The sequence below is a fragment of the Cervus elaphus genome, chromosome 6 (assembly GCF_910594005.1).
Source record: "Cervus elaphus chromosome 6, mCerEla1.1, whole genome shotgun sequence".
In the NCBI taxonomy this organism is placed as follows: domain Eukaryota; kingdom Metazoa; phylum Chordata; class Mammalia; order Artiodactyla; family Cervidae; genus Cervus; species Cervus elaphus.
This window is the reverse complement of record NC_057820.1, coordinates 38,745,520-38,770,113: the sequence shown is the minus strand read 5'-3', so window position 1 is coordinate 38,770,113 and position 24,594 is coordinate 38,745,520. Positions and strand designations below refer to the sequence as shown.

Genomic DNA, 24,594 nt, shown 5'->3' with positions numbered 1-24,594 from the left:
TATATTATTTCTTTTTGAATAAAATGTCTGACATTGATATTATTTTAATAAAAAGATAAATAGGAGATACTATAGTAGTTTACAGGAAATAAAGACTAAAATTTGCCATTTAAGTAAACTTTAATGTTATTGTTTATTCCTTCATAATACTTTTAAAGTCTGAGTTTCTCTAAATTATTATAATCACATTCTATGTGTGCTGTTCTGTGCTAAGTCACTTAAGCCATGTCCTACTCTTTGCAACCCAATGGACTGTAGCCCGTAGGCTCCTCTCTCTGTGGGATTGATTCTCCAGACAAGAATACTGGAGTAGATTGTCCTGCCCTTCTCCCTTCGTCCCAACCCAGGGATCAAACCCACATCTCTTCTGTCTTCTGCATTGACAAGTGGGTTCTTTACCACTAGCACCACCTGGGAAGCCCCTAAGCACTATCTATTTGTTCATAAATACACAGATCATGTATATTTTTGGGGTTTGTGTGTATATGTCTAATAGAGTAGCAAGATATATTAAGGTCTTCCTCCAATATTTTCCCACAATAGTTCTAGTAATAAAAGTGATTAAACATATCCCGGGATCTTAGCTAAAAGTTTCCAAAATTTCTTGGAAACCTCAGAATTTATTTTAAAACCCTGTGTGTTCATTTAATTGGGAAAATATTTAAGCACCATACCTATCAAATTCATTCAATTTTCCCACTGAACATTAGAGTAAATTAGATGGTGAAGGAAGACAAATCACATGTGAATTGAATTTTGTTTTTATATGTGGTTCTGCTGCTATGGACAGAGAAGCCTGGAGGGCTACAGCCCATGGGATTGCAAAGAGTCAGACATAACTTTGTGACTAGCAGCTATACCCTAACCTTTGTTGGAAAAATACATTTGACAAACAATAAGAAATACATATATACTCAAATAGTGCTACACCTATAACTATAAAGTATGTATTTTTTCTCATCATCTAATTAATTTTTTTTTACAGAAATGTTTAAGTGTTCAGTAAATCGGAGGAAAAAAATATGGAGTTTTAGCAACTGAAGCGCAAATTAAGGTAATTATTAGATTATTGCTGCCAATCATGATTGTTAGTAATTTCAAAGTATATTTAATATATTCGAGTTAGTATATGCTTTTATTTGTTTCACTGAAAATTGAACATATTGTTTGATGGGCTATTGAAATGCAATTTTTACATAGTTTTGGAAATTAAATTGACATTGCTTGTGAACAAATATGTAAATAATATACTACAAAGTACTTGTTGTGAGGAATTGTACTCTAAATATTTGCACACTAAATGGGCTACTAAAAATAATTTCATCAGTGTTCTACTTTTGAAAAGCATATGGCTATCTTACACTCCTAAGTAATATTGGATAACTATACAGATTTTTTAAAAAAATTAGTACATGTATATGACAATTCATTAAAGTCACTTTTGCTTAATCCGTTCTATTTGCTCTCAATTACCTATCCATGATGGTGAAAATGAATATTAGGAAATAAATGTATGCATCTTATAGACCAGACTATTTAATGTAAAGCACATTCTTTTCAAAAGTAATGTTTTTATTTATCATAAATATATGTATGCAGTACAACATAAGAGACTGTAAGGAGTATTACAGTAGGCCAGTACATGTAGTTTGTTTTGCAGCAAATCATTTGAAAACAAAATTAATTACTCAATGGTAAAATTGGAATTTCCTTTCTTCTTGAAGTTACTAAAGTTAAATTCCTTAATTTAGAAATTTCTAAAATGTACACTATTATAAACATGCAGCTTGAAAGTAGAAATATTAACTTTATTTTCTCTATATTAAAATCATATTAATCTAATTTTGAATTGAGGATATAATTGTTATGTATTATAAATCATTATAAGCCTGTTTTCAAAGATTCTGTATTTTTCTTTTTACTCTAAGAAGAATATTGAGTGACTTAAGACTATAAAAGCATTGCAGGCACCTTTGTAGATACTAAATTTTCCCCTTGATTTTCTTTCTTTTAGATATTTTTTTACAATTTCTTTGTCACTGTTCTCTTCTGCCCACTCCTTTACAAAGCAAGCAAATAACATTATCCCTCTTTTCCAGAATAGATGTGATTGAATCTACTAGCTTATCTATACATTGCAATATAAATTTCACAGAAGTTCTTTTATTGACTTGAGTAAAGTGGTTTTTCTGGCACTTAGTGAAAGAAATAAATTTTAAAACCGTCTGAATCATTTTTTTAATCATTTTAAAAAAAAATTAAGCCAAGCTAAACTTGTATGTGCTTGCTATAGAGAAGTTAAGGCTAATGAGAAAGACATGAAGCTCTATAGAAGTGATTATATATATTTTAAAAGGGTCAGTAGCAAACTGCTAAGGAAACAGCCATGGGAGAGCTTACTTTTGCTGGAGGCCCTTGAAACCTTCATGCATGCTGTGAAATTCACTGAGAGAGGTTGCTGATAGAGAGAAAGGGAGGCCATCTGGGTGGCCATGCATTCCAGATCAACACAATATCTTGTGAAGGGGTGCATAAAGAAGAAAGGGATGGCCATTGAAGGACTGAGGGATTACACATGTGATAGTACAATGTTAAGAGATGAATCTGGAAAAGTAGATTTGGAGCAGCTCATGTAACATATCATGTTTACCAGACGAAAGCTTAATTTTCCATCTTAGCTGTCTCTAGAGTGCTTAAGTATCCATAAGGTTGTGAGAAAAAAATTTTCAAATCTCTTCTGATGCCTATTTTCATTAAGAAATATGAGAAACAACAAAAACCTTATAATATTTAATATCATGATTGCTACTGGCCCCCAAATATGAAATTTCTGGAAAATTTTTGAAATTTTTACAGTATTAAGTGGTAGACAGTATTTGTTTCCTGGTTTTTTAGTTGACATAAAATACATATACCATATGTTCACCCTTTTAAAGTATATAATTCTGTGATTTTTAGTGTATTTGCAGAGCTGTGTACCTGTCACCACTATCTAATCTAGAAACATTTTCTCATTCCTCAAAGAAACATTGTACCCATAAGCAGTTCCTCCCCATTCCTGCCTCATCACATCAGCAGGCAGTCATTAACTTATCTTCTGCTGCTATGGATTTACCATATAAATGGAATCATACAATACTTTTGTATCTGCTCTTTTCACTTAACATAATGTTTTCAAGTTTCAACTCTTGTGTGAATCAGGACAATTATTTTATGCATGGATAATAGTAATAAAATCACATTTTGTTTATCTATTTATCAGTTGATGGACCTTGGGTTCTTTAACACTTTCTGGCTATTATCAGTAATGATGCTATGAACATATATGTTCGAGTTTTTGCATAGACATGTGTATTACTTTTTCTTGGATGGATAGGTGGGGTGGAATGGTAACTATGTTTTACCTTTTGAGGAACTTCCAAATTGCTTTCCAAAGCAATTTGAAGGATTTTACATTCCCACCAAAATTATGTGTGTTCTAATTTCATCATATTCTTGCCAAAAGTTTTTATTGTCATTTTGATTACAGCCGTTCTAATGGATATCAAGTGGTATCTCATTGGATTTTGATGGCAATTGTATTTTTAAGAGTATTTTAGTATACTGACGTTACAAGTGTTTTGATAAGTATGTGAAATAGAATCATTGTCTATTTTCAACTAGATTCAACTAGATAGATATTTAAACAAAAGTCTTTACAAAAGTAAAAGTGAAAGTCGCTCAGTCATGTCCAAATCTTTGCAACTCCATGGGCTATAGAGTCCATGAAATTCTCCAGGCAAGAATATTGGAGTGGGTAGCCTTTCCCTTCACTGGGGGATCTTCCCAACCCATGGATCAAACTCAGGTCTCCCGGATTGTAAATGAATTCTTTACCAGCTGAGCCACAATGGAAGCCCAAGAATACTGGAGTGGGTAGCCTATCCCTTCTCCAGTGGATCTTCCCGACCCAGAAATCAAACCGGGGTCTCCTGCATTGCAGGTGATTCTTTACCATCTGAGCCATCAGGGAATTTTGAGTTAAACTTACAAAATAAAGGTTATTTGATTAATCCCATGCATAAGTCAACAACAAATGGTATAGCTGGCATTTTCTCTATATAAAGCCTATTTTCAGATTCATTATAAGCATTGATAATCTCCTTAAATTTATTCAGGGTGTCAAAAACAACATAATCTCTTATATGTGATTAAACTTGGCCTAAGAGCGTATTTGTCTTGAGGTATAGGTTAGTGATAGTACACAGCATCATTAATACAAAAATTTTAATAATATCTGGAACACAGCTGCACCCCTTTCTGGGTTTTTCAGCAATGTCTGAAGTCATGCTCAATCTAGTCATTTACAAATTTTCACTAAATTTATGATAAATGTTTAGAAGTTGTGTTTGAGATTTCCTGCAGAGAAGGAATGAAATCATTGGAGAAACCATAGTTCTTCCTGCTGTGGTAAAGATGGTTGAAATCACACAAGACAAATTACATGGCAACAAATAAAATTATGTTACTTTATCACTAACTATTCTTAGAAAATTACATGAGAAACATTGCTTTAACCAGAAAAAAAAAAGTAGTGTTAGAACAAATTATGTAGTATGAGAGATTTGTTTTGCCTTTGGACAAAACCTGTTTTTCCAATATCAATCAGCTTATGATATTTGCTAGATTGCTTTTTAAATTCATGTTTATTGATATATAATTATGTATATTAAACACACTATTTTTAATTTGCAATTATATTTTGATGCATTAAGTTGTGTTAAAATGCACCACCAAAATCAAGATGTAGACTGTATCCTTCAACACAAGTTCTCTTGTGCCTGTTTGTAGTCATTCCCTCCTGCCAGTATCAGTCCTGGGTGTTTCTAGAATCTTCCTTAATAATGAAATACGGCAAAAGAAAAACAATAACCCCTGAGAGGAAGCTGACTGAAGAAGAAGCTGACTAAAGTTTTGAAGAAGGATTCTATATATGACCTTCAAGGTGTTACTTTTCTTCTCTCTGCTTCAATTTCTTTGCTAGACATACGGAGTTAACAACATCATCTACCACATATCATTTAGGGTAGAGCTAGGTATATTTAAGCACTCTGGACACTCATGTTTTTAAAATGAACTATAATTTTTTGAATCTTGTACAAAAGATTTATTGGAGTATATTTTCCACTGTAAATGACTTCTTAGTATCGATTCGGTCAGAAAGAATCAAATCACATTTTTCAAAATAATACAAGTATTTCAGAAGCATCATGCTCACACAAGTTTTGGTTAATGGTTCCATTCTTCCAAGTCCTTAGGCACAGATGCTTAGAGTGAATCTTGAATTTTCTTTCAAATGCATTGCATATTCATCAGCATCTTTTGTTGGGCTACTGAGTACCTTGTCTGCTACATCCAAATCATAATCCACTCGACTGGAGAATTGCAGCAGTCTCCTGTTTTTCTTGCTCCACTGTTTTCTCTCCTGTTCTGCCTTCAACCTTATCTGAACTCCAGCTGCCCTGACACCATTTTCATTCACTGACCACAGGAGCCCTCCCTACCAAGGAGTCTTAGCATCTTCTACCAATCACATTCTCCCAAGATACTCCAATGGCTTACTTCCTAGGCTTCAGATACTCTCTTCTCATGGCAGCCTTCCTTGAACAAACTATTTAATATTGAAACTGTCTGGGGGCATACCCCACCCTCCTCTCTTGCTTTCTTTTTCTCCAGATCATATAATACCACATTACACACAATTCTGTTTCTTGTCTCATCCTATTAGTCAATATATTTGAAATATTTCCTCTTTATAGCATCCTTTTAAGTTTTACTTTAATGTGTCTTTTATATTGTACCACTGGCCTTGCTCATGACTTTGGATATTAAAAAGTTAATTCTGGAGGCAGGCAGTGTGGGGGATTGTGTGTCTTGAGGCAGGAGAATTATCTGGGAAATATTTGCAATATCTCATGTAAGAGATAATAAAGATTTGATTTAAGGTGACAACACTGGGGATTGAGTAGTAGAAATGCATTTGAGACTCTGTATTTAAAGAAAATTGACAAGTAATAATGACTGATTATATTTGATTAGTAAGAGTTGAAGTCTCAGTGAGACAAATCTCAAGAAGCTTGAAACTGATGTCTCCATGGATGGTGGCACCATTTACTGAGCTTTAGGGAGCAGGGTTCTAGAGACCCTGTGTGTTTTTTACAAAAAAACAATTTTCTTCCTAGGAATAATAGAGCTTGTTTTTTTTTGCAGAAATTATTTCCAAAGCTTGATGTTAATTTTTATACCTAGGTAGGAATGATCTCTGGAAATAGAACACTTTAAACTGAAGGTCATTTCATTAATTGTCTCAAATTCTTCACCCATTTGTTTATAGAAATTAAGAAAAAACGTCTTGGTATGCTCTGAAATTACATTTTCTAATTAATTTCAAAACCACAGTCAGAAAGTGTAAGATGTATAAACTGGCCATGGGCAGAGTAAAAACACATTAATTATTCAGACAGTCATCCTTGCTTATTCCATTCTTGGAGATATAGTGGCTGTCAGAATCTGTCAGCTGTATAGTTAGTACCCTTCAGAATTTACATTCATAAATGGTGACCTTTGGAAATTTGCATAAAGATAAGTCTGGCATTGGAATGATAGCTGCCAGTCAGTGTTGCAAGGTGAAAGTTGTCAGCCACCATTTAAACAACAAAGTGGGCAATGAAGCAGAAATAGCAAATGGAGTATATACAAAAATGGCAATAATACTTATCTGCCCAAAACAAAAATATAACTTGTTTTTAATTAGAGTTTTATGAAGTTAAAAAAGTTATAGCCAATTACTAGATATCTTTGGAGCAGTATTTTTGCTTTTCTTACAACATTTTTATTCAAAGTTTTGTTTTAGAATATCAAATTTAAAAATTTAATCATTTAATATGTTTACTAGATTTTGTATTGTAAAATCAGTGTATAGTTATTATAGACAATTTAGAAATATTGCAAAGAAAGTTAATGATTATCCATAGCCTCACACTCAGAGAAAGTCATAGTTAATGTGTTAGTGTAAATTCTTATTTATCCTTTTAAACAGATAAATATATGTATGCATATTTATTTATTTAAATAAATAAGCATATTCATAACCTCATAAATGGGCAAGTACTTTCTTACTGTCATTATACTATATTTTATTCATCATAAATACAACTGAGATAAACATGTATAAATCCTTTGATACATAGTGATTATTTTTTTAATAGATTTTTAGTGGTGGAATTCTTTGATTCAATTTATAACTCTTTTTAAAACTTTTGATGTATATTAAAATTTCATTACAGAAAGTCAATTTATCGAAATACTCACCTTCTCCCTTTAATCATTTTCAGATGTTATATTTTATATGTCTGATAAAAGACTGCCATTTAGGGAATATTGCACTAAAATCAAACCTATGTAAGGCATAAAGTCATTTTCAATTAAAAGTATCTTTTATTATTGTTACTAGTTTCAATTTCTATGTTTCTATGTATGCATGTCACTTACTACTTAACACACTCGTCACCCTAAACCTGAAACATTAATATTTCAGAACAGTGCTGAATACCTAAACCAAAAGTAAAAAAATAATGAGAAACAAAATTTAAAAACTTTGAGCATTTAAAATAATTATATATAGATCATGTGATTTATAGAATTTATAGAATATTGAGATTTGTGCCACTGAGACTTCAACTCTCACTAATCAAATACAATCAGTCACTAAGACTGGTCAGTTTTATCCTTTAAATACAGAGTCTTAAATGCAGAACTGTCACAAAGTCCCCAGTGTTGTCGCCTTAGACACTAAATCTTTTTTATCCCTTACATGGGATATTGCAAATATTTCCCAGATAATTCTCCTGCCTCAGGTCACACAATCCCCTACACTGCCTGCCTGATTTATGGCGTTGAAAATATTGTGATGGTTCAAAAAAGACTGGTCATTTCTGCCTGAATTGGAGATATTATGTGGAGTATAGAGAGGACTGCTCTAGAATGTAAATATTTATAAGTTGGAGGGAATGGAATTTTTGTTTTGTGCCATAGCGAAAAACTAAAAATAGTTTGTTACCGACGATTTTTATTTATTTTTTGCAGGAAAAGGATTTTTAAATAATTTTTAAATTGAGTATATACATTTAAAATGTTTTCCTAAATACATGTATTTCAAATTATGAAGTAATTTGAAAATACTGGAGGAATTTTATCAAATGTGTATACCCATGAAACTGTGGCTGTTATTTGTCTGTCTTTATACCTATCTATATATCTGACTATGTATCTATGCTTATAGTGTTTGTTTTGTTTTCTACATTCTATTCTGAGATTTAAGACTTGTATAGAACTATGTTTTTATCACCATAAGTAGGATACAAAGTAGTTATAGCACCTAAAAGTTTCTCCTTGCTGCCCATTTTTAGTCATTTTCTGCCTGTGTGTCTAATCCGTTGCAAACACTATTCTGTTCTTCATTCCTACATTTTTAGGTTTTTTAGAATACCATATAAACAAATCATACAATAAGCAGGCTTTTGAAACTGACTTCTTTCACTCATCATAATGCCTTTGAGATTCATCCTTGTTTTTGAGTATATCAACAATTCACATGTTCTTTATTGCTGGCAGTATTCCAATCTATAGCTAACTCACAGTTCATTTATCCATCTGTTCCCTAGTTGAAGACATTTGTGTTGTTCGTAGTTTTTGGTGAAATTAAAGTTCCTGTAAAAATTCATATTGTGTATGTACATAAATTTTCATTTCTCTAGTATAAATACCTGAGAATTTGTGTTGTGTTGTGTCATGGTAAGTGTGTATATTATTTTTTTTTATTGTTTCTGTTGTGTATTTCAGGCTTATTTTCTTCCTGTTGCTATTTTATTTGTATCTTATGTGACATTGTTGTTATATAAATTGGTGCTATGCAAAGATTTTAATCTTCAAGTGCTAAGTTAAGCTGTTACTTTTTTAATGCTGACTTCAAGACCTGCTTTTATTTATCTCTGAATTTAAATAGAAAAAAATATGTCATCCAAGTGGAAAATGCTGCTTTCATGATATTTCCTTCCATAATATTTTTCACTTTTCTTTGGGACTATGTCTTGTTTCCTTTAAATTGATCCCCAAACAATTAACCATAGGAACTGCAGTTTAACTGTTTATCCACTAGGTACAATATTAGCTTGTATACTAATTAAGCTTAATTAGTTTTATTCTAACTAAAGCACTTTTTACATAGAAAAGATCCTCACTGAAAAAAAAAAAAACCACAATATATTCTAACAAATTTGGTCATTTAGCATCCAAGACTTAAGTGAAAATTTACAAAAAACACATATAAAAGTTTAGAAATACTAAAAACTAAATGTTAATGTTTATCAAGTATGAGGCATGAATAGAAATTGAAAGTCATCATAAAAAATCTTGTAAGTGTAGCAGTCTATTATATTTCAGAGTAAAGTTTCCATATGTACCTAAGAGTTTCTGAAATACATATTTTAGAAATGTGGTTCCCATTAGGAACACCTCTGAATCAGGTTCTGTTCCCTCTAGGCTTGGTCTTGCCATTAACTTGCTATGAGACCCAGGGCACACCATATAATCTCTCTGGATTATAGTATTCTCCTTTGTGCAATTAGTGAGGGTAGTGCTAGATTATCCATAAAGGACCTTCGTGCTCTTAAAAAAAAAAATAGGATGCTGCAATTCTGTAGTGATCTTGGGTCATTGAGAAGAAAAAGTTAGTTTGTGTGTGTTTAATATATTTTGTCACAAGGCAAGGATATATACAGTATGTTGTAAAAGACTTAAAAATATGTATAACTTTGAAAAACAGCTTTGGTACTTGGAAGAAATCCACGAATCATTCTAGGAACCTTGACTATTATCAAATCATTAATTTTCTTACTATTTTTCAAAAGTTAAGTAATTTAAAAAATTCTAGAATTTGTTTTATATTAAGTATTTACTTGAGTAAATATAAACTGATAACCTCTTTTTTAGTACTATAGAGCTTTATTGAAAATAGCGTTTTATCATTTTTTCCAGAATTTCTATTAGTACAAATGTGTTGAATTAGTTCAGTTCAGTTCAGTTCAGTCGCTCAGTTGTGTCCTACTCTTTGTGACCCCATGAATCGCAGCACGCCAGGCCTCCCTGTCCATCACCAATTCCCGGAGTCTACTCAAACTTACCTCTCCTTATTATGAAACATAGACTTCATAATGATTTCTCAATTTTTTTCAGAGTAAATATGAGTTGTTTTTTTTTTCCTTTTTAACAGAATTTTCACTTATATAATCACAAGGAAAGGGGACTGATTAAAAACATCATCTTTGGTTACATTTACTTAATGCGGGTAACTACTGCCTCATTAAGTAATATTTTTCAAATGCTGAAGAATGTCATTGTGAATCTTGAAGAGGAATAAAGGTTAAAACATTAAATTTGTTTTTAAAAAATGATTTAGTGGGTATTATATTAATATCTGGGATACTTAAAACCTCTGGTATGGTCTAGAGGGATTGTGTTGTCCTTGTCCTGACACAGAGAAAATCACAACTCTAGCAGGGGATAAAGGATCATGTAAAACTAGCTACATTATAATGTCCTAAATACTATAATAGAAACATGAGAAAAAGGACGTAATTAATTCTGAATAAAAGGCCTTAGGAAAGCTTTGCAAATTACTAGCGTATGGGAAGGATTTTACTTCCTGAGGCAGAGAATGGAGATTCTAAAAGAACAGATATTCTTTAGAAAATACTGTATTCATTAGAAAATAGTGAATATTCTATTTGAGGGAATATAGTTTTCCTCAGTGATGGAGTATTAGGTAAAGATACCTGAGGAAATTTAAGGATAATAAGAGATCCTTTTGATATGATTATATATTAAGTAGAGAACTAATTTTATAACAATATTGTCTTTTTTTTTAAAAAAAACAACATCTCTTGGAAGTGTGAGAGTTGCATTAAAGGTAGGATATAACCATCAGATAAGAAACATGAACTAGAGGGGTAGAACTGATAGCTACTGTTTTCTGTAAGCTGATCGGAAACACTAGTGTATTCAGCATTGATGAATTCCAAGTGCTTAACTTCCTCCCCTGCATTTTTATATAAACCTTTGACATATATACCTTTAGAACATACTTAGTTGAGGAGGACTACAGTTTTTCTTCTTTAAAACATTATAAATTTTACACATAAATAAAAATTTCTTTCATCTCTTTCCAATTCATCTCATGTATATTATATACATTTTGTTCTTGAGTTCTAAAATGTGTTAGTGGAGGAGAATTTAATTCTTTAAGAAAAAAGAATAAAGAAATTGAATTTCTTGGTTTGGCTTAGTGTTGCCTTCAATGTTCTGAGAACAATAATGCAATTAGATAAAATGTTTATCCACAAAATTTAATTCCTGGGGAGTAGCTTCTCAAATTGCCTCTTACAAGAGTAATGGAAGCAAGCAGTTGTTTGCTGGCTTTGTTGCCAAAAATTGTGAATGGCTAGATTTTTATAAAACGTGGTGGTAATGCATATATAATCATGTAAACTCTCCATTGTCAGTTTGAATGAAGAAACTGAGTTTTGTAGACAAACAGTTTTTGTTATATTGTCTCAGTGTTCTCAGGCATGAGTGAAGAAATCTTTGAATGTTATTAATTATTCCACAAATGAAGTTCTTAATAGAGTTCTTTTTCATTTCAATTTAATTTCATCCCTGATTAAATACACTGAATTAGTACTATTTTGGATTGTTATTTTATGGATAATCTAGTGATAAGTAGTTGAAAATAAAAGTTTGATATTTATTCTAGGAATATGTAAATATCCAAAGAAAACAAATGCTTCTTATCATTATACCTCTATCAATAAATATTGTAGCAGTTATTCCCTCCCATTAGCAGCTAATGATAACATAGCTGAATATATTTTAATTGGCATGAACTTCCATATAATGACAAGGAATAAACTTAATATAAAACAATTTGGAAAACATTGATATGGAGGGGAATAGCCCAACTGTTCGTTTAGAAAGGGTGACAGTGAAAGTTGCTCAGTCGTGTCTAACTCTTTGGGACCCCATGGACTATACAGTCCATGCAATTCTCCAGGCCAGAATACTGCAGTGGGTAGCCTTTCCCTCCTCCAGGGAATCTTCCCAACCCAGGGATCAAACCCAGGTCTCCCACATTCCTACATTACTGGAGGATTCTTCGCCAGCTGAGAGACAAAGGAAACCCTTAGAAAGGGTAGAATGTTTTTTAATCCCATCTTTGAATTAATGCTAATAGATCAACAAGGAATAATGAGCTAATGGAGTGTCCAACAAACTGTATTCATCATAAATTGAAGACAACATCTGAACTGAGATCATTTCCAAATTGCACTTACTATAGCCTTTGTTACCTAAAGGGGAAAGGATGTTTCTGAAGTGCTATTATGTGTGCTTTTACTCAAATGCTTGATACATTTCCTGTACATACATGATGCCCACTGATAAAATTCTTTTAACTTTAATTACAGCAGAAAATAAATTTCCAGCATAGTTTAAATTAGTGAGATAATATTAGATTTTGTTATGATTATGTGTATTCATCTTTAATACATTTAGAATGTAAACTCAAAGTTCTGGCCCATTTCTGCCATTAGTGATGATAAAGTCTTAATTTTTATTTATGTATTTCTATCTTTCATAATGTCATAGATCAACAAAAATTGGGTACTCTGATACATTTTAAAGAATGTATATATATCAAGTTACATTAAAACACATTTCTTTTTTTTTGCCATTTAAAAAATTTATTTAATTTTATTGAAGGATAACTGCTTTACAGAATTTTGTTGTTTTCTGTCAAACCTCAACATGAATCAATCATAGGTATACAAATATGCCCTCCCTTTTGAATCTCCCTCTCAGCTCCCTCCCCATCCAACCCCTCTGATGCAGAGCCCCTGTTTGAATTTGCCATACAGCAAATTCCCATTGGCTATCTATTTACATATGGTAATATAAGTTTCTATGTTACTCTTTCCATACATCTCACCGTCTCCTCCCCTCTCCCCATGTCCATTAGTCTGTTCTCTATGTCTGTTTCTACATTGTCGCCCTATAAATATATTACTTTTGTTTTTATTTCCCTTACTCTAGGAAGTGGATCATAGAGGATCTTGTTTGATCTTGTTCTGCCTATGTTTTCCTCTAACAGTTGTATGGTTTCTGGTCTTACATTTAGGTCTTTAATCCACTTTGAGTTTATCTTTGTGTGTGGTGGTGGAAGTGTTGTAATTTCATTGTTTTATGAGTAGCCATCCAGTTTTCCCAGCATCATTTATTGAAGAGGCTGTCTTTGCTCCATTGTATAATCTTGTCTTGTTTGTCAAAAATAAGGTACCCATAGGCGCATGGGTTTATTTCTGGGCTTTCTGTCTTGTTCCATTGGTTTATATTTCTGTTTTTATGCCAGTACCCTATTGTCTTGATGACTGTAGCTTTGTAGGATAATCTGAAGTCAGGAAGGTTGAGTCCTCCAGCTCCATTGTTCTTTCTCAAGACTGCTTTGGCTATTTGGGGTCTTTTGTGTTTCCATATGAATTGTGAAATTCTTTGCTCTGGTTCTGTGGAAATGCCATTGATAATTTGATAGGTATCGCATTGAATCTGTAGATTGTATTTGGTAGTATAGACAGTTTCACAATATTGATTCTTCCTACCCAGGAACATGGAATGTCTCTCCATCAGTTTATGTCATCTTTGATTTCTTTCATCAGTGTCTTATAATTTTCTGTGTTTAGGTAAGTTTATTCCGAGATATTTAGTTCTTTTTGCTGCAGTGGTGAATGGGATTGATTCGTTAATTTCTTTTTCTGGCTTTTCATTGTTAGTATATAGAAATGGAAGTGATTTCTGTGTATTGATTTTGTATCCTGCAACTTTGCTAAATTCACTGATTAGCTCTAATAACTTTCTGATACTATCTTTAGGGTTTTCTATGTACAATATCATGTCATCTGCAAACAGTAAGAGCTTTACTTCTTTTCTGATCTGGATTCCTTTTATTTCTTTCTCTTCTCTGATTGCTGTAGCTAGGAATTCCAGAACTATGTTGAATAATAGTCGCAAAAGTGGACACCCTTGTCTTGTTCCTGACCTTGGGGAGAGTGCTTTCAGTTTTTCATCTTTGGGAATAAAGTTTGCCATAGGCTTATCATATATGGCCTTTACTATGTTGAAGTAGGTTCCTTCTGTGCCCATTTTTTGAGGAATTTTAATAGTAAATTGGTGCTGAAATTTGTCAGAGGCTTTTTCTGCATCTGTTGAGATTATCATATGGCTTTTTTCTTTCAATTTGTTAATATGGTGCATCACACCATTTGATTTGTGTGTATAGAAGAATCCTTGCATCCATGGAATAAACCCAACTTATTACTGGCATATGAACTTTTTGATGTGTTGCTCAATTCTGTTTGCTAAAATTTTGTTGAAGATTTTTGAATCTATGTTCATCAGTGATATTGGCCTGTAGTTTTCTTTTTTGTGTTGTCCTTGTCTGGTTTTGGTATCAGGGTGATGCTGGCCTCCTAAAGTGAGCTTGGTAATGTTCCTTCCTCTGCAATTTTTTGGAAGAGTTTTAGAAGCATAGGCATTAGCTCTTCTCTAAATGTTTGATAGAATTCTGTGAAGCTATCTGGTCCTGCACTTTTGTTTTTTGGGAGATTTTTGATCACAGCTTCAATTTCAGTCCTTGTGATTAAGTTGTTCATAATTTCTATTTTTTCATGGTTCATTCTTTGAAGATTGAACTTTTCTAAGAGTCTGTCCATTTCTTCCAGGTTATCTATTATATTGCTATATATTTGTTCACAATAGCCTCTTATAATCCTTTGTATTTGTGCATTGTCTGTTATAACCTCTCCTTTTTCATTTCTAATTCTGTTGATTTGATTCTTCTCTCTTTTTTCCTTAATGAGTCTGGTTAATGGTTTGTCAATTTTGTTTTACCTTCTCAAACAACCAGCTTTTAGTTTTAATAATCTTTACTGTTGTTTCTTTCATTTCTTTTCAATTTATTTCCACTTGGATCTTTATTATTTCTTTCCTTCTACTAATTTTGGGGTTTTATTGTTCTTCTTTTTCCAGTTGTTTTAGGTATAAAGTTAGGTTTTCTATTCGATGTTTTTCTTGTTTCTTGAGGTAGGATTTTATTGCTATAAACTTCTGTCTTAGAACTGCTTTTGCTGCATCCCATAGGTTTTGAGTTGTCATGTTTTCATTGTCATTTGTTTCTAGACATTTTTTGATTTCCATTTTGATTTCTTTAGTAACCTGCTGGATATTTAGGAACATGTTGTTTAATTTCCATGTGTTTGTGTTTCTTACAGTTTTTTTTTTTTTTTCTTTCTTGTAATTGATATCTAGTCTCATAGCATTGTGGTCAGAGAATATGCTTGATACTATTTCAATTTTCTTAAATTTACTGAGATTTGATTTGTGACCCAAGTTGTGGTCTATCCTGGAGAATGTTCCATGTGCACTTGAGACGAAGGTGTATTCTTATGCATTTGGATGGAATGTCTTGAAGATGTCAATGAAATCCATGTCATCTAATGTATCATTTAAGCCTTGTGTTTCCTTATTAATTTTCTGTTTTGATGATCTATCTGTTGGTGTGAGTGGGGTTTTAATGTCTCCTACTATTATTGTGTTACTGTCAATTTCTCCTCTATATCTGTTGCTGTTTGTCTTATGTATTGATGTGCTCCTGTGTTGGGTGCATAGATATTTATTTGTTATATCTTCCTCTTGGTTTGATACCTTGATCATTATGTAGTGTCCTTCCTTATCTCTTGTAATCTTCTTTAATTTAAGGTCTGTTTTGTCTGATATGAGGATTGCTACTCCAGCTTTCTTTTGCTTCCCATTTCCATAGAATATATTTTTCTATCCTCTCACTTTCAGTCTATATGTGTCTTGAGGTCTGAAGTGGTTTTCTTATAGATAGCATATATGTGGGTCTTGTTTTGCATCCATTCAGCCAGTCTGTCTTTTGATTGGAGCATTTAATACATTTACATTTAAAGTAATTAATGATATATATGTTCCTATTTCCATTTTCTTAATTTTTCGGGGTTTATTTTGTAGGTCTTTTTTCTTCTCTTGTATTTCTTAACTATATAAGTCCCGTTAACATTTATTGTAAAACTGGTTTGGTGATACTGAATTCTCCTAACTTTTGCTTATCTGAAAAGCTTTTTATTTCTCCATCAATTTTGAGCGAGTTACTTGCTGGGTACAGTAATCTTGGTTGTAGATTTTTCCCTTTTAGGTACTTTAAATATTTCCTGCCATTCACTTCTTGCCTGCAGAGTTTCTGCTGAAAGATCAGCTGTTAAGTGCGTGAGGTTTCCCTTGTGTGTTACTTGTTGCTTCTCCCTTGCTGCTTTTAATATTGTTTCTTTGTGTTTAGTCTTTGTTAGTTTGATTAGTGTGTGTCTTGGTGTGTTTCTCTTTGGGTTTATCCTGTATGGGACACTTTGTGCCTCTTTGACTTGATTGACTATTTCCTTTTCCATGTTGGGGAAATTTTCAACTATAATCTCTTCAAAAATTTTCTCATACCCTTTCTTTTTCTGGGACCCTTATACTTCAAATGTTTGTGCATTTGATGTTGTCCCAGAGGTCTCTGAGACTATCCTCAGTTCTTTTCATTCTTGTTTCTTTATCTGCTTTTCAGAAGTTATCGCTACCATTTTATCTTCCAGCTCACTGATTGTTCTTCTGCTTCAGATATTCTGCTATTAATTCCTTCTAGAGTATTTTTAATTTCAGTAATTGTGTTGTTTGTCTCTGTTTGTTGATTCTTTATGTCGTCTAGGTCTTTGTTAGTTACTTCTTGCGTTTTCTCCATTTTGTTGTCAAGGTTTTGATCATCTTTACTGTCATTACTCTGAGTTCTTTTCGGGGAGTTCGCCTCCTTCCTCTTCACTTATTTGGGCTTCTGTGTGTCTAGTTTGTTCCTTCATTTGTGTAGGATTTCTCTACCTTTTCACTTTTTGTTATTTTTTAACTTATTGTTTTCGAGGTCTCCTTTTCTCAGGCTTTAAGGAAAGTTGGATTCTTTCCTTGAAGAAGGTTGAATTCTTTCTTCCTCTTGGTTTCTGCCCTCCTAAGGTTGGTCCAGTGGTTTGTGTGAGCTTTGAATAGGGTGAGATTTGTGCTGAGTTCTTGTTTGTTTTTTTTTTCCTCTGATGGGCAAGGCTGAGTGAGGTGGTAATCCTGTCTGCTGATGATTGGGTTTGCATTTTCGCTTTGTTGTTTAGATGAGGCATCCTGCACAGTGTCCTACTGATGGTTGGGTGATGCTGGGTCTTGTATTCAAGTGGTTTCGTTTGTGTGAGTTCTCACTATTTTGTACGCCCTAGGGTTAGTTCTCTAGTAGTCAAGGGTCTTGGAGTCAGTGCTCCTACTGCAGAGGCTCAGGGCTTGTTCTCTTTTCTGTTTTCCAGTCTGTCTTGGACTCAGCCAGTGAGGCATGAAAGATTCCCAGTGAACAAATTAAAGACAATTGGGCCCCTCTGTTCTGTCCCTGTGAGTTCTAGATCTCTGGCTCATTACAAAAGATTAATCTCAGTAACAGCTACATGGGAGAGGTGCGGTGGGCAAGGTCTGAGAGGAGATGACTCTTTCCAGGATGCCGTTGTCCCCAAATCTCCACGTGGTCTCCTGAAACACATTTTTAATATTAATCTCGGAAGAGAGATTTTTGACATATATGAAAATTATTGCCATCATGACACATTTGAACTGAATTTTTGAGTAGTTTTTCATCTGAAAGGCTGTGATCTCTGACAGCGTATTGTGTAGTATAGGTAAAAATGAAGAGTAGCCAAGATGCTTTGGCTTTCCCAGACACTGCATTTTCTGTAATATCCAAGTTTAACTCTTCTAAGAAGAAAATTGTATTTGTTGTTTTATGAATGTATAATGTAGTTACTGTAAATTTATTCTAAATCTATATTTTTTCCAGATAAGAAATTAGTTTTTAGAGTGACATGATAGCACATATTTGTGCCATGCTTTAGTATTTCTGATGCTTTTCACATTCAAATTCATATCACTGAGAATCTATTATTTTCCAGATCCTAGGAAACATATTTTAATGAAATTTCTAGTAACTCATTGACATAGTAAAGAAGAGATTGTCACTCTAGACATTGCGAGGAATGGAAATTTGATTTAGTAGAATAACATTTGATATCTCACAATTAGTTTCCAATATAATAAAATTATATTAAAACTATAAAATAATACATAGCAACAACAATCATGCAGTTTCCAGCATTATTATTTATTATTATATTAAAAATTAATCAAATCATTACAACATCATTCACCAATTATTACAAAATTATATAAAGTTAGGATTTTTAAGCAATGAACTGTTTCTTTGTTGCATGTTGATATAACTTATGGTTTTTCTCCCATGACAAAGTCTTCTTGTTCTCATGGAACTTTCTCAATTTTAAATTTTAATGGTTTTACAAGATCAGTTAAGGAATAGAACCCATGTGACTGAAGCAGAATTCCCCTTCATTTCTGTGATCTGGCCAGCATTAAAAACCAAATAGTAAGAAAGATACCAAAAGAGAAATGGGGCAAATGTGGGGATATGAAAATATGAATGTACATTTTGCCTTTTATAACTCGTTTAGATACCGTTTTAATCCTTCAGAGAATTTTGAGTTTCATAGCATCTTCCTACCTCTTAATTCCTAGTTAGCTATGTTGCCTGTATCTTCACCAACTTTTCTTTCCTCTTTTGCATCACAAAGTTGAATGCCAGTGTTTCTAAGATGCTCCTTGAGACTACTCCTGTTCTATTCTTTGTTTTATTAGTGCCACATGTGAGTACTATCTTTAGAAAAATTAAATAACTGCAGGAGTTTCTAACCTGGAGTAAAAAAAAATTAAAAAATGGTAAATGGTTTTTTCAAGGTCCAGAGAAGTATACTGAATTTCTTATCTCTTAAGAATCATTTCTTTAAAGAAGGAATTTTAAAGTATAAAGATTCAACTTCTCTGTGTTGTACTCCAAAGATATTTTGAGTGTATATTTGTAGAAATAGAATGGATGAGTAATAAATCGTTCACTGGAGAACAATACTAAACCATATTTTGAACAGGTAAATAAATCTGAAACTGTTGAAAGCTCTAGAGTGAATCATTTTTCATCGTATTTTAGAAAACTTTATCACACCCAGCAGCTTAGACTCTGAATGATGAAATAATAAAGTGATATTAGTTTTGATATATTTATTTTTCCTTGAGCAAAAAATTCGATGAACAATGTTTCACTGAAACTATAATCCTGAAAATTTGTCAGTGCTGTTTGTGAAATGTCTAAAAATTAAAATTAAGTAAGTAGTTGAATGTGATAAAGTAATTAATTAAACAAGAAATCATCCTTTGTAGAGCTGAAATTCCATATAAAATTTGGGATTTTAATTTTGGATTTTGATCGACTGAAAATATACATTTAAGTAGACCTTTCATTAGATATCAGAAGGTGAGAATTTTTAGCCTCTGTAAATGTATTGATGGTGAATAGCATCACAGTTCAACTTGAGCCATATTTTTTTTCGTTGAGATAAGTTACCTTTTTTCTTGTCTATTAGCATTTAAAGCATGGCAAAGAATTTCATATTTAAAATCATCATCTGAATTTGGTTAGCAAGTTCAATTCATGACAATCCTATCTATCAACCTTACTCTGATTCAGTTAATACCTGGGAAAATGGTGTCTCCTTTTCTATCTTCCCTGACTCCCCTAGGTTTGTTGACCACTCCACCGTTTGGGTTTCTCTGTACTCTTGCCCTCTGACACCATATACAGAGCCGGTGGTACTAAACACTTTCTTTAAAACCATGTTTGACTTTATTGGTATATTTCTGAAATATGAACCAACATATTCAAAGGATCTGTCAAAATCTAATATTTAGTTAAAGAAGTGAATCAGATCTAATGTCTAGAACATTTAAATAAAGGAATCTTCTCTTTTTTTCCTTTTCTCCTTCCTCTTCTCTTTTGCACTGTGTTTTTCTCCTTTCATAACTGTCTCCCTAACAAACACTGACACATGCATATACACATCCAATGCTTTTTTACTCCTTTATTCTTTCTTACAGTAAAGAAAAGAATAATGTACACTAGGGTTACTTGAATTTATTCACATATTCTAATTAAAAATAACAGTATTGAATGGACCATTTATAGGACAGGACAATTCCTTACTTGTAAGTAGAAAGTATATGGAAATAGAAATTGTCCACAGAATTGAGCATTACTAAAATTATTCTTATTCAAATGTCAACAGGATATTTGACATGAAAGATTCTTAGTTCAGTTAGTATTCTGTTCGTCATTAATTTATAAATAACATGAAGTGGACTGTGTGAAGCTCTCAGGAACAGAGATGATTTTTTTGTATGTTTCACAATAGAAATTAAGATTATTTAGAAAGGGCACTGGTGACTAGTTTGACATTGACTTTAAAAGTGTGTTTTTATGGCTAACGATTTAATCTTTAAAGCAGTTTATTTTCCATATGAAGTCTAATTTTAAATGATATAGATCATATATTAGACAATAATTTATAGCAGAATTATTTGTTCATTCTTGTTTCATCTTTTTGGCTAGTTTGATTAAGTTTCAAGATCTATTTTACAAATACTATATATACTTTACATTTTTAAAGTTTAAAGTTTTTAGGTTTGTAAGCAAGAGTAGAAAAAGGTATCAATTAATAATAAGATACTTAACTCTTCATAGTGAATAAAAATGCTAAATGAGTATTTAAAACTACTAGTAGTGGTTCTTTCACTGTACATATTAAGGATTGGGTTTCACTTCTGTAGACGAGTTTCTGCTGTAAATTTGAGAGCACTGAACTTAATGATTGAGATATCTTTCTTTTGTTAAATGTTTAATATTTAAATTTTCCTTTGTGCTCTACAAACTTAAACTCTTCCCTTTGGGATTTTAGAAGTGAGAAGAATGTCATTTATGTTTGCTCTTATATATGATAAAGTAGACAAAAACTTCAGTCGGGATGACAGGGTATAATTTCCAAATTTAATATGGAATTTAGAAAGATGGTAACGATAACCCTATATGCAAAACAGAAAAAGAGACACAGAAGTACAGAACAGACTTTTGGACTCTGTGGGAGAAGGTGAGGGTGGGATGTTTCGAAAGAACAGCATGTATACTATCTATGGTGAAACAGATCACCAGCCCAGGTGGGATGCATGAGACAAGTGCTCGGGCCTGGTGCACTGGGAAGACCCAGAGGAATCGGGTGGAGAGGGAGGTGGGAGGGGGGATCGGGATGGGGAATACGTGTAAATCTATGGCTGATTCATATCAATGTATGACAAAACCCACTGAAAAAAAATAAATAAATAAATAAAGGAGAAATTGAAAAAAAAAATGTGTTGACAAATGCAATGAATTTATACTTAGTTATAAGTAGAGGCAGTGAGTAGCAGGGCACATGATAAGTGCAAGTATGCTCCTGAGATAATATAATTTTCTATAAATCAAAATAATCAAGAGAGCATATATTTAATGGAATATGGATAATTTATCAGCTTCTATTAGAGTATTTATTTTAAAAAAATGAAAAGGGAAAATATCTAGTTGAATTTTTAAATCTCAGTTAAATAGAAAAATTTTGCATATATAGTATCTTAATGATTAGCCTATCTGGAAGGATAAATTCCATGTTGAAAGTAGTGTAATAATGATAGAAATGAGTATAATTATTATAAAAAGCTTTTGCTCCAGTGAAAGTCAAATGAAATATAAGAACTAAAGAAGACTTACAGTATAAGAAGAAATATGATATATATATATATATTTTTTTTTACTTTTTTTTGTAGAGGAGACTAGAAAGACAACTAGAAATGATTCCTGTTTAAACCTGGCATTTAGTAAAAGAAGACCATCACTATACATTGTCTGTGAGATTCCTTGTGAATAACTGGCAGTGTGAGGCTATAGTAGTCAGAGCTCTTTATTCCTTCCAAACCAGTTATTGTGCTGCTAATTAGAATTGGATATTGCTGGTAGTGGAAATGAGGGAGACTATCAATGTTACTTTGTGTTAAATTTTAATCACACAAGTTAGGACATTCAGAATTATGGTTTCCTTGGTAACCGCAACACTAAGCCCTGTGTGAAGGCATTACAGTGGGGGTCTTTGATTAAAAGAAAGTAAACCAGAAGTGAAACAAAATGCTCCATATGTGCAGCTAAAGTTACCAAAAAAGAAAAAAAAAAAGTCCAGCTCCCTTGTCCCTCATTATGTTTGTTTAATAGTACGTCACGTGTCTGTGCAGTGGCCTGAAAGGTCTGTTGTGATTCTCATGTGGATGCTGTGTTTTCATTAGGTTTCAAATGATTATTTTTATAGCAGCTTTTGCATTTTTAAAATTTATTCAATTTATGGTTTTCATTTTTAACATCTGCAGAATCTGACCCTGGAGAAATCGTGATAATTCATGTGGAAGATAATTTATTTTTTCAGTGAAAAATTTTTATAAAATGTGTAGATAAAATTACGTGTTGTGGGCTAGTCGCTCAGTCACGTTCGACTGTTTGCGACCACGTGGACTGTAGCCCACCAAGCTCCTCTGTCAGTGGGATTTTCCAGACAAGAATATTGGAGTGGGTTGCCATTTCCTTCTCCCGGGGATCTTCCCAACCCAGGGACTGAACCCAGGTCTCCCACACTGCAGGCAGATTCTTTACTGTCTGAGCCACCTGCACTTTTGCTTATAAGGTTTTTATTTATTTTTTTAATATTTAGGTTGACAGCTATTTAAGGTTCCATTTTTAGTAAGTTAAGTTTTACCATCAAAGTGAAAAGAGTCCCAAGGAAGAAACAAGATTGACTAATTAAAGGCATAGAAGAGCATTGGAGCCATAAAGAGAATGTCCTGGTGGTCTAGTAGTTAGTAATCTGGACCTTCACTTACAAGGGCTTGGGTTCAATTCCTGGCCAGAGAACTAAGAATTTGCAAGCCAGGCATTGCAGCCTAAACAAAAACCCACAAAACAGTGAACCCATGAAGAGATTGGTATAGTTAAAAAGTAGTTGAAGACACTGATCACTATAGATAAAATGTATTTAAAGAAGAATTTATTTTTGAATACATTTTGGTCAAGAATGGGGATAGTAATCACTAAACCATTGTGTCACATTCCTGTCTCATTTTTACAGAATATAATATTTAGCATATCCTGGAAAACAAATATGTTTCATGCAGTTAAATAAAAATGCACATATATGTATAAGCATGACAGTGTAATGTTTGTGCTGTAAAAACAGGGGAGATGTACTCTGATGAGGATTTTTTCCCTTTACTGTAGTGATTTATTGAGCATCTATTATAGAGTTAATTATGCTAGATTTGTCGTTACCGAAATTTAAGTGTTTTAAGAAACAAATGATCTGGTGACATTTTTGACAAAAATAAGTAAAAATAGGAAAAATATTTTTCTACATTTTAATCTCTAAATATAAACCATGCTAATCATCCTGTTACTTCCTATAAATATCTCAAAATATAGACTATAGCATATATTCAAATCAGTAACATAGATAAAATACTTTTCTGTGAATACCTAATCTTGGAAGAAATGTCAATGGGTCAGACTTTGGCACATTGTTATACAGACAGTAAGTCTGTTGCAGATATCAGCAAACTTTTTCTATAAAGGGCCAGATAGTAAAGATTTAAGTTTTTGCCTGACATATGGTGTCTGTCCTGACTTCTAAGCTCTGTTGTCATAGTGCAATGGCACCTGCAGTCAATATGCTAAAAAATAAGCATAGCTGGGCTATAATAAAATTAAGTAGATGACATTTGAGGTTCATCTAATTTTCACAACATGAAATCTTCTTTTAACTACTCTAAAATATATAAAGTAAATCTGAGTTTGTGAGATGTACAAAAACAGGTAACATGGCATGTTAGTCCTGTGGGCTGTAGTTTGCCAAACCCTGGTCTTTTTTACTTTCCGATTTTTGTTTTATTTTTATATTTGGAGAGGGTTTGTTTCTTGGTTTATTGAAATACAAATATAATTTAAATACAAATATAATAGCTACCAGCATGAGAAAAATTAGTACTTAAAACACTGGACACTTATGTATTCAAAATTGCTTTTTAAAATTCTACATCAGTTTCTGTTGATGATGTGAATATTTTTATGACACATTCTATTTTGAAACAATGGTAATATCATCTACATAGATTTAATAGTATCCCAAAATAGCATGTTTTTTCCCCCCACATATGATGTTTAATCAAGGTAAGAGCTAGGCAGATATTTGGGTAGGTGGAGATCAAAATGTGAATAAAGTGATTGGAGAAGGTAGTGTATACATATAGGTGCAATGTGCATTGCAACCCAGAATTAAGCAGATGAATACATATAGGCCTCCCCATGTAGACTGTTACTGCTGCAAAATTTATGGAATGATACACTAGAATCTG

General features: G+C 32.6%; 1 protein-coding gene across 12 annotated transcripts in view; it reads left to right on the top strand.

Moving 5' to 3' along the window:
- The window catches only part of ADGRL3 (adhesion G protein-coupled receptor L3), a 923,733-nt gene that overhangs the window by 211,924 nt on the left and 687,215 nt on the right, over window positions 1-24,594 (top strand). For all 12 annotated transcript variants that reach the window (XM_043906659.1, XM_043906657.1, XM_043906653.1 and 9 more), the window contains exon 2: window positions 986-1,054. The gene's annotated coding sequence lies outside the window, so the exon portion shown is untranslated. The remainder of the gene's footprint in view (window positions 1-985; window positions 1,055-24,594) is intronic.